The sequence below is a fragment of the Athene cunicularia genome, assembly GCF_003259725.1.
Source record: "Athene cunicularia isolate RWA chromosome 15 unlocalized genomic scaffold, athCun1 chr15_part1, whole genome shotgun sequence".
Classification (NCBI taxonomy): domain Eukaryota; kingdom Metazoa; phylum Chordata; class Aves; order Strigiformes; family Strigidae; genus Athene; species Athene cunicularia.
This window is the reverse complement of record NW_020799121.1, coordinates 6,776,665-6,785,954: the sequence shown is the minus strand read 5'-3', so window position 1 is coordinate 6,785,954 and position 9,290 is coordinate 6,776,665. Positions and strand designations below refer to the sequence as shown.

General features: G+C 43.9%; 1 protein-coding gene across 2 annotated transcripts in view; it reads right to left on the bottom strand.

Moving 5' to 3' along the window:
• Window positions 1-52, bottom strand: part of LOC113486137 (septin-2) — a 39,954-nt gene extending 39,902 nt beyond the window's left edge. Inside the window, exon 1 of one of the 2 annotated variants that reach the window (XM_026859841.1) lies at window positions 1-52. The gene's annotated coding sequence lies outside the window, so the exon portion shown is untranslated. The other variant, XM_026859840.1, reaches the window with a different exon arrangement.
• Between the last annotated feature and the right edge of the window lie 9,238 nt (window positions 53-9,290).

Sequence of the window (9,290 nt, the reverse complement as noted above, 5' to 3'; positions counted from 1 at the left end):
TCCGCACGACTCTATGGTCTAGGCCACTTCCACGAATAGCAACGAGGCGCGGCTCCGAGACTAGAGAGAGGAGGGATAGAGCGTCTCCCCCGCCCCGCCCGGTTGCCTGAGTGGCAGCGGGGGGAGCCGGCCTGTGCCGCGCGGGCAGGCGGCGGGGTGTTGCCATGGCGACCCCCCGCAGGAGCCGGTATCCTGTCGGGATGGCACGGTGGTGCTTTTCTCCCGGGCCGTCCCGCGGCTGGGTTACTGACAGCCAGCGCTGTCCCGCCGTGCCGGCATGGGCGAGGGCCTCCCTCTTCCCGGGGTTCGCGGGTCCCACGCAGCCGCTCCGCGGTTTCCTTAAACGCTTCACACTCGCCGGCTCCTCATTCATTCCCTCCGGGGGCAGCCGTGCCACCGCCCCGCAGCCTGCGGCCGTCCCCGGGGATGCCGCACTCAGACCCGGAGCTGGCCCTCTCCTGCTTCGGCCCCCAGTACCCTGCTCCAGAACACGGGGCACCTCCCGATCCTGCTGGCTTCCCAAACTAAAAATCGTGGCTCATCGGACAGAGCCGCGCCTCACGGAGGTCACTGCGCTCCGGCTGCACGACACGGTAGCCAGTGCTGCCAGCAGTAACGACTCCGGTATGGTACAAGCCTGCCTTACTACCCCAAGTTCACCTCTCGCCAGTAGCACACTTGTACAAACAGTCTCGGTCTGGGGCTACGCACACAAATTAACCTTCAGGAATGAAACACAGTCAGAGCCCATTCTGCTTAAAATACCCCCTTCCCAAACTGAGTGACTCCTATTTCCTACCCAAGCACTGCCGAGCTTTGAGATTGCCTCCACGTTCAGCAGGTTGTAGCGATACTCCTCACAGTGGAAAATCTTTCAGTATGGTAGGTGTGATAGCCAGGGGGAAATCTAGCTTAAACGTTGTGCTGCTTGGCTGTAATGCAATATGTAATATAAACCTGTTTGGTTTTCAGCTGTCCACACGTGCAGCAAATTTCTCTCCCAAGCATTGTGCAAAACCCCCAATGTATTCGTTTTACCTACACTATTGCTATCTTCTCTTTCACCATGGCATTCCCTCTGGTTCAGTAAGAGCCGTTCTGCCTTGGTCGGTATCATTGTGGAAGGGGTGAATGGGATTCTTGCCAGCATGTTCTTGAGGTATCAGGGACTCCAGCAGACATAAACCTAGAGCGAAAGTGATACCTGCAGTCAGATTACAGAAGCAGATCACATTCTCATGGTGAAACAGTGTTACATAGCTCAAACACTCAATACAACACCAACAAGATTAAAACAGAGTATCAGAAGTTCGGGGGAGGCTTTTTCCAACCTGAAAGAACTGGGTTCAGCAAAGTTCCTGGTAATCCATCCGAACATTTTGCAGAGGGCAGTTCGTATGTGTGATCTGGCAGCAAATCTTTTGACTTACAATTCTGAGTACCAAGAAGCACATTTGTGTTTTCTCTGTATTTCCATCCATTAAGCAAACATGGTTGCAGCTCACAACAGGAAAATGTGGAAGTGAAACAAATGCTGCTGAAGGCAGACTGGCATTATTTGCTAATTCACATTGTGCTCACATTATCAACCAAGCATTGATGTGATCTGAGTAAGAACAAAATAAAAGCCAACGAAAGACCAACCAAGTTCCGTTTCCTAGGACAAAGTGTAATGTTATAACACAAAGTACTGTTATACACTACCTTCTTGGAGGAGTTAAAAGATGGCATTTGAGTCTTCTTCAGAAATTAAGGTCTTATTTTAAATTATTCCATGGATAACCATATAGGTGTTTTGTACTATCACCAAAGGAACAAGAGTGGAAATTTTTCTTTCCTTCTTTCACTGAGTTAGAACACTGTGATGCACACAATATTTTACACACATAAACTGCTATTACAAATAACTATTTCACACTTGAAGAACTTATAAAAGATTTGCATGAATGATGCCAAACTACAGACTGACATCAACAGAGAGTCTAGTGGAAGTCAGTGCTTTCCCATGATTGTCACTCCTTTCCTTTGACAGGATTCAGTGAAATGGGTGAAACATTCTCCAGAAATTTCAAGTGCCTCATTACTGAGGCATACTAATAATTTTTCCAAGTCATGGCTGAATCAGATGGCTGACCAGCTGTCACAAAAAATGTTCAGGGAAGTCACAGTCATCCCCGAACAGTCCTATTGTACCAAAGAGTAACATAAGGAAGGACACTTCGGGTAAGAGAAAAGGACAGTTCTAGTCAGTGCCCTACATCTGCAGTGCCCAGTAGCAGATGCTTAGGAAAAGATAAAAGTAGCACCGTGTCTGTGTATCCTCCCAGCTTCCGGCAATCTGGAGCTCAGCAGCTTCCTGAGCCAGAAGTTTTATCTTGACAGTTTTCTCTTCCATGAATTTTTCTTGTTGCTTTTTGAAACCTTTTCAACTTTTGGCATTAAAGAGCATCCTGTGACAATGAATTTTACAGTGCACTACGCACTTGGTGAAAATGTACTTTTGTTACTTTTGAAACCTGTTATAAGACTTGTTATGAAATCACACTACGCAGGATCACCGAGCAGCTCATCCAAGGGCTGTTCCGAGAACAGGAACAATTTGGTGCATGTAACTGAGAAATGCTGCATGCCCACAAAAGACGTACTGCATATTTGTTGTTTCTCTACAGTGGTATTAGCAGAGGTGCAAACAGAAGAAATCATTGTATTGAAGAACACTGTTCCTCCTAAATAGTTAAGTAGTCTAGAAATGTTAATGCAGTGAACAGCAATCTGGCTGTGAATCACTTGTTCCCATAACTATTATTTCTGAAAGATTTTTGTTTTATTCTTCTCTTGGAAGCTCAAATGCCTTTTATAAAAGTTCCTAATACATCTAGGTTTACATTATCAAAAGTACAATTAGAGTCCTTCCTTGAATTCAAGTCTTAACTTTGTGTGGAGTCACGTCTTAGAAAGTTAGAAATACCTCATCCATTCAGCAAAGATATTATGTATCTTTTGTTCTGCTCCTTAACAGAGAAAATTGTGTGATACTGATTATAATAAATAGTACCATATAACTGAAAACTAAACTGAGTTTTGATAGATAAAACAACGCCATGTTCCTTGGCATTATTTGTCTATATTTATTTATATATGCATAAATACTTTTCATTTCCATACATTTAGGTTTGTGTTTGATTCAGAATATTTGTGTATGCTTTGCTAAATTACAGTACATGGCTCCAGAATAAAACCTTTTAGAAATAAATATGTAAGAGCTGCACACTGTGGGTGACATCCCCTCTTAAAGGATTACCAAAGAAAAAAGTATTTTCAACCTAACTAGTGTAAATGTCAGACACTGTAATTTAGATATTCCATGGGCTAATTTTTAGTATTTGGGTGTGGTGATAGACAGAAATTTAAGGACAAACTTCCAATTCTCTGTTAGTACTTGGTAAATTGTTGATCTGATCAAAATACTCTTCTGTGTAGTGCTTTATCTATGGAATCACTAACGGGGTGAACCATTCTAACATCTCAAATTTTCTGTGGTTTTGCAGACATGCTGCAGCGGCAATTGGAAATGTCAGGTCCGCTAAAAGCTGGTCTCAGTGCTGAGCCCTTCTGAAGTGTGCAGCTCAGAGCTGGAGCTCTGGGAGCGTACGAACAGGAAGCCAGTGTCTGTGGATGTACCAGAATTTATTGACTTACTTTACAAGTTATTTAGTAATCCATAACAAAATCTGCAGCATCTAAGTATTTTCCTTTGCTGAAAAAAAAAACAAAACAAAACAAAACAAAACAAAAAAGCATTTTTAGGGACACACTACAGGAAAGAAAGATTATGTTTGAATTATAGTAGTCTCAGAGGAATAGAAGTGTTTGTTTTGCATTTGCAAGCATGCACAAATCTGCCTTTTCAAGGTGTTAACTGAGGCAACAAAAAAGCTATAAGAAGAACCTAAAAGATTTTCTCTGGAATAGGAGACATTTTGTATCTTTTCACCAAAAACAGCCATCCTTTCCTCTTACTGGAAGTTGATACTTTAAAAAAAGTGAATCAAATTTCACTTTCACTTCATTTGTAAGAAGTGATTAACAATACAGATACATGCTATTCCCAAAGACAGGGCTTTTCTCAGATGTACGTTGTTAAGAATAGGAACAACGCTACTGAGAATTAATCACTCTCATAATCAGAGGAGGTGTCCCAAACCTCTCACGTGTTCTCAGGAATACAGATTTCCTGGGACACTAGATAAATGTAGTACATTTCCCGTTGCTAACCCTGAACAGTTTTCAGTAACTTCATAGTCGAGTCTTTACTAATTACTTTCAACATCTGCAATGTATATTTAAAACAATGGCATTTGTCCTTGCTGACGCCGTTCTTTACAAAATGACATCTGATGTGATTTTCCAACAATCACATGGGAAAGTGATCTACCAGGATTCTGATACACCACAATCTGTGGAAGGAGGCTAACTTTGGAAGAGGACAAAATTAAACTACAGTTCTCCTGATAGGAAACATGACATAGAATGGACCCTTAGGCATGAAACAATGTATATTTCCTATAGCTTTCCACCCCCACCTGTCCAAGCCTTAATACATTCTCAAGAGTTCTCCATAGCATTCAAGAGAAGTATTTGAAGTGACATGGCTTAAGCATATACTCAGTGTGATCTCTTGGCGAGTGGGATGATCAGGATTTTAGGTACTTGTCTACAGACGGGACATTCTAAGCTTTGGGAAAGAGCCATCACTCACCATATTGACTGCCCTGAGACACCGTTAACACGTGGTTAGGACTGTCCAGTGTCACTGCAGCACCCTCTCAAAAGCCAGATTCAGAAAACAAGGTGCTGAAGAGTTAGGTGCACAGCAGCTCACCAGTGCAGCTCAGCTGGTCCTGACAGTGGTGACTAAAAATGTTCCTGTCAGGGGGGTGCTTGAGTAAGACGTGGAGATGTGAAGATCAACTCCAACCAAGGGCGAGTTTCAAACCCCAACTCAGAGATTCGTGTGTAGAGGAATTCAAGCAGGGAGGTATGGAACTCAGTTCTAATGGTGGTTTAGCACAATTAATTTCCTCATTGTGTGAAGAAAGCACTCATAACACTCAACATTCCCACCATGTGCAGCTCAGCCAGAACGCCCTGCTCCTGGCTCCCTGGCAGTGCCAGCAGGCAGTTCACCAAGAGAATCCCAGGCAGGCGGTGTGTGTAAAGTGCAGACTGATACGGGGCTAGGGAAACTCGGTGTGGAAAGGGATATGCAGCAGCAAATATATGAAGGCTGGAAGCAGATTTGTAACCTCTTCCACCATTTTTCCAACTATATATATATCTGTTTCCTTCCTTTCTTTTACAGAAGTCGTCACCACTGAGGGGAAGAGTAGCATGGGCATCCATTTCTCAATCCTGAAGGGCAGCAGCAACACTTGTACTAAAAAAAGTGTTGGATTCTACATCATTAACACCAGACATAGAGCATTACTGGTCCTTCTTGCAAAATTATGGTGTGGCTTTTAATTATTGCTTTTCTGTGTTCAGAAGATGAACTAAGAGAGGAAGTGACAATTTCACATTAACCACTTCAGCTTGTTTCCAATGTATTTTGCAATAATTTCTATGGTGAAATTGTGCATTTTTGTTCTGTAATAACCAGCTCATTTGACAAGGACTCATACCTACGTGCCAGTCTGATGTGTCACACTGGTCTGAAGACATGTTGGATATGCAGGAACCTCATGGAAGACAGTATGTGCACTCAAGCTCCAACTAGATCTCTTCTCTTGGGATAACCACTTGCATTTTAAAGGATAATTCAGAAAGGAGTAATCTTCTCTGAGAAAACTCAAGTTTTCTAAATAAAGAACAGCCATTTCCTAACACCATTGTATTTAGAAATCTCCTTGCTTTATTTCAGCATTAATTAGAAGACAAAATATGACATAAGACAAAATAATCTAGTAGGATTTCTGATTCTTTACCTTTGCTTATGTCTGATCCAGAAGTTATGGTAAGCTGTCTTGAGATCACTGGGTTTTTAATTCATCTTTTGACTCATACTCTGTCATTCACACAAACAGTACTAGGTTTGGGCGTAAGCTTGATACCAAATGTAATTTTCTTCTCTGTCTTCCAGATGTTTAACATTTTAGGAATGAGAAGGAGCAGAAGCACATAGGTAAGGGACCCTCCACAAGTCATAAACCAAGTGTGCTCTGCAGACTACATTTCAGGTCCCAAAAGGCAAATCTATCTAAACATTGCTGGTGGGATGCTTCGGGGCTGAACAAAGCCCCAGCAAGGCTGGAGGGCTGGGCAAGGTTCTTCTGTGCCGTGGGACAGGGCTCATACACCAGGACAAGCAGTGCTAGTAGGAGCCTGGACCCCCCCTTAGCAGCCCTCCTAGTAACTCTGCGCCTGGTATTTGTCCTGATTATGTCAGGAAAAGAGTGAAAACACAATCACCTCTAATCCCAAAGCCCCTCTTGCTATAGAATGGCTTCTGTGCAATTGTTCTCAGCTTGAATACCACTTCCGCCCATTTTCACAGGCTGCAAAGCCCCCTATGTATCCCCCCTAGAATGATTCAATAAATACATAGCTGGAGCCGTAATAGATGTAATGACATTAACGGTCATTTGTTAATGAGTTACTTTGCTGCAAGAAATCATGCCTTTGAATTTAAAGGAATCTAGACTTCACCAGCAAGGATTTAATTTATAAGTAGTGATTTCTTTATTTAACATCCCAAGTAAAACATCATGCTGTGTTTCCTTTTAAGAAATTAGAACCTTTTCATTTCTGTGAGTTCAAACTAATTCCCAGTGTTGTGACATTAACACCATCAGAAGTCACAATGTGCTGAAGCTGATGGGGTCCTCAGGCCCCCAGCAGCTGTGTCAGTCAAGTTACCAGTAAGTGAAGTAAGCAGACCAGTGAGCACCTTGCACTGATGGCTCATTAAGGGTAGCCTGTGCAGCAGACTCACTCTCAGGATCAGGGAACAGAGTAATTAAAAATGGAGGCTGTTGCCAGTAGCCAGGATAAAAGCTAGTATCTGGGGTAAGGAAACGAAACAGACAAAGGTGAAATACCAGGAATAGAAATGGCTCTAAGCAGAAAGGTTTCTTTACTCTGTGATTATTAAGCATGTATCTCCCCAGAGAAATAATTGCCTTGGATTAAGTGATTTGTAGGAATCAGTTGCTCAGTAACAAGTAGCAAGGGATGGCGGGCTGGAGCTGCAGAGGTAGAACAAGCCATGCACTGGTTTCCCTCCTGAGCCCAAAGACCCGGGCAGCTGCACAGGCCCCATAGTGCCTCCCTGTCGGCACAGGAGCACACACAGACCATTTATCGGAGGAAATTTGGAGTTCCGTGCTCCCAGGCAAGTGGCAAGGGTGGGGCTTTCCTGTGCTTATGGGCTAAGATAACTGGCATTTCTCCCCTCATTTTTAATTGTTCTTCTGTGCTGTTTTCTATATAATCATTATTATCATCATAAATACAGATGTTATTGAGTTTCAGCCTGTGTTCTGCATTTCTTCCTGTTCACCTCTGAGATATCTCTGTCTCTATAGCTGGTTCTTTTGCACATTCTCCTCTCCCTGACACCAGGGACTTTTCTGAGTAATTGTAAGCTGCCTCAGTTTGACAGACTGCACAACCCCAGTCACACATTCCTCCCGGACTTGCACACTGGAATTTACAGTTTTAAATAATTTAAGTAAACTGTATGTATTTCATATACAGCTGGAAGAGGAGATAACTCCTCTTAAATCCATTTACTAGGCAGTCTCTGTTAGGAAGATATTTTCCATGCTAGAAATGTTTACAGCTCCTCAGGCAGAGATAATCAATGGGAGGCTGCAGTCATCATGTGTCAGCATGTCCACACCAGGTCCGCAAGCTGCTCATGTTCTTCTGCTTCTGTTTTTGTGTGTCTTATGGCTAAAGTTTGTCTTCTGATTGGAAAAACAAAAGAAGTGAAAGGCCACATGCAGTGTGCTGTGACCTTGTTGCCATCCTCCTGTTACCAGCAGTCGAGTCCTCCGCAGAAGAGTCATCAGTGCTGCTGTCAGGATGTAAGCAGGACATTGCTCACTGCTCAGTGTTAACCCATCAGTCACGTCCTCAGCTGTCGATGCATGTAATTCCTTCAGCCTTTGCTTATCATTTCTTCTGTTGCTTCTGCTTCACACATGGACTTTTCCATTCATGCTGCATTCATATCAATCTTAGTATTTCCATCACTAGTCTCTGCATGCCATAAAACATGCTGTAAACGACTGTACAACAGAAAAAAAATGCTTACATAGGAGCAGGAAATGTGTTATTTCAAACTCTGTGATCCCCTTTACATTAGGATGCCAAATCTAGCCAAAACAGTTCAAAAGTCAGTGTGAACATAATTTTCAATTTTGTCTAAAACTTTTAAACTTATTTAAGATAAATCAAAACAATCCCGGTTTAAATCAAACCAAGCCTCTCTCAGGGCACCTGGTGAAAGCCACTGGATGGCAGCTCCCTGTGAGTGCTGTGAGGCAGCTGGTGAGGTCTGGTCTTCTGCTGGGCACCACAAACACTGGCTGCATCTGCCAGCCTGGGGGGCTGTGAGCTGGCCCCAGCCTGCGAGGGTTGAACCAAGATTTATTTGCAAGAACAACCCAAGACGCCAGCAGTCCCTGAAGAGACTGTAGCAATTACAACGTCCATGCAGCCTGATGACAAAACGTCTTGCAAATACACTTTTTGATATGGGCTCTCAACTCATTGACACCTCGTAAAGATTCGAGATGTATTTGAGCAATTAAAACAGTAAAGGGAAGTTTGAAATCTCTGTGGTAGTATAGTTAAGTAGAATGCCTTGCTCTTGGCTCCGGTGTCAGAACAGTTTAATGCTTGGTGTAAGCTAAGGGCAATTACTCTTCCTGGACCAAATTAAGAACCTGTTTACTGGTACTGACGGAAGATGTGCAGCTCCCATATTCGAAGCTCTTCCACTTCCAGGGTGGTTCCTAAGATAGTGCCTGTTTACACTTTTCCTGTCACAGTGTGCAAGAGACATAACCAGGGAGTCCGCGCTGCTGGGTGCCCGCGCTGGCAAGACCTCTCCGCAGGTCTGGCTGAGGATTTGTCTGTAAATAGGAAACACGCAGACACGGGCGCCCGCAGGAGAAGCTCCGGGCCGCCGAAGCCCGGCGGAGGCTCCTCCGGCCCCACGCTTGGGGGGGGCGGGCAGCGCCCCTGGCAGCTCCCGGCCAGCGTGCCACGCCCCCCGCCGCCCC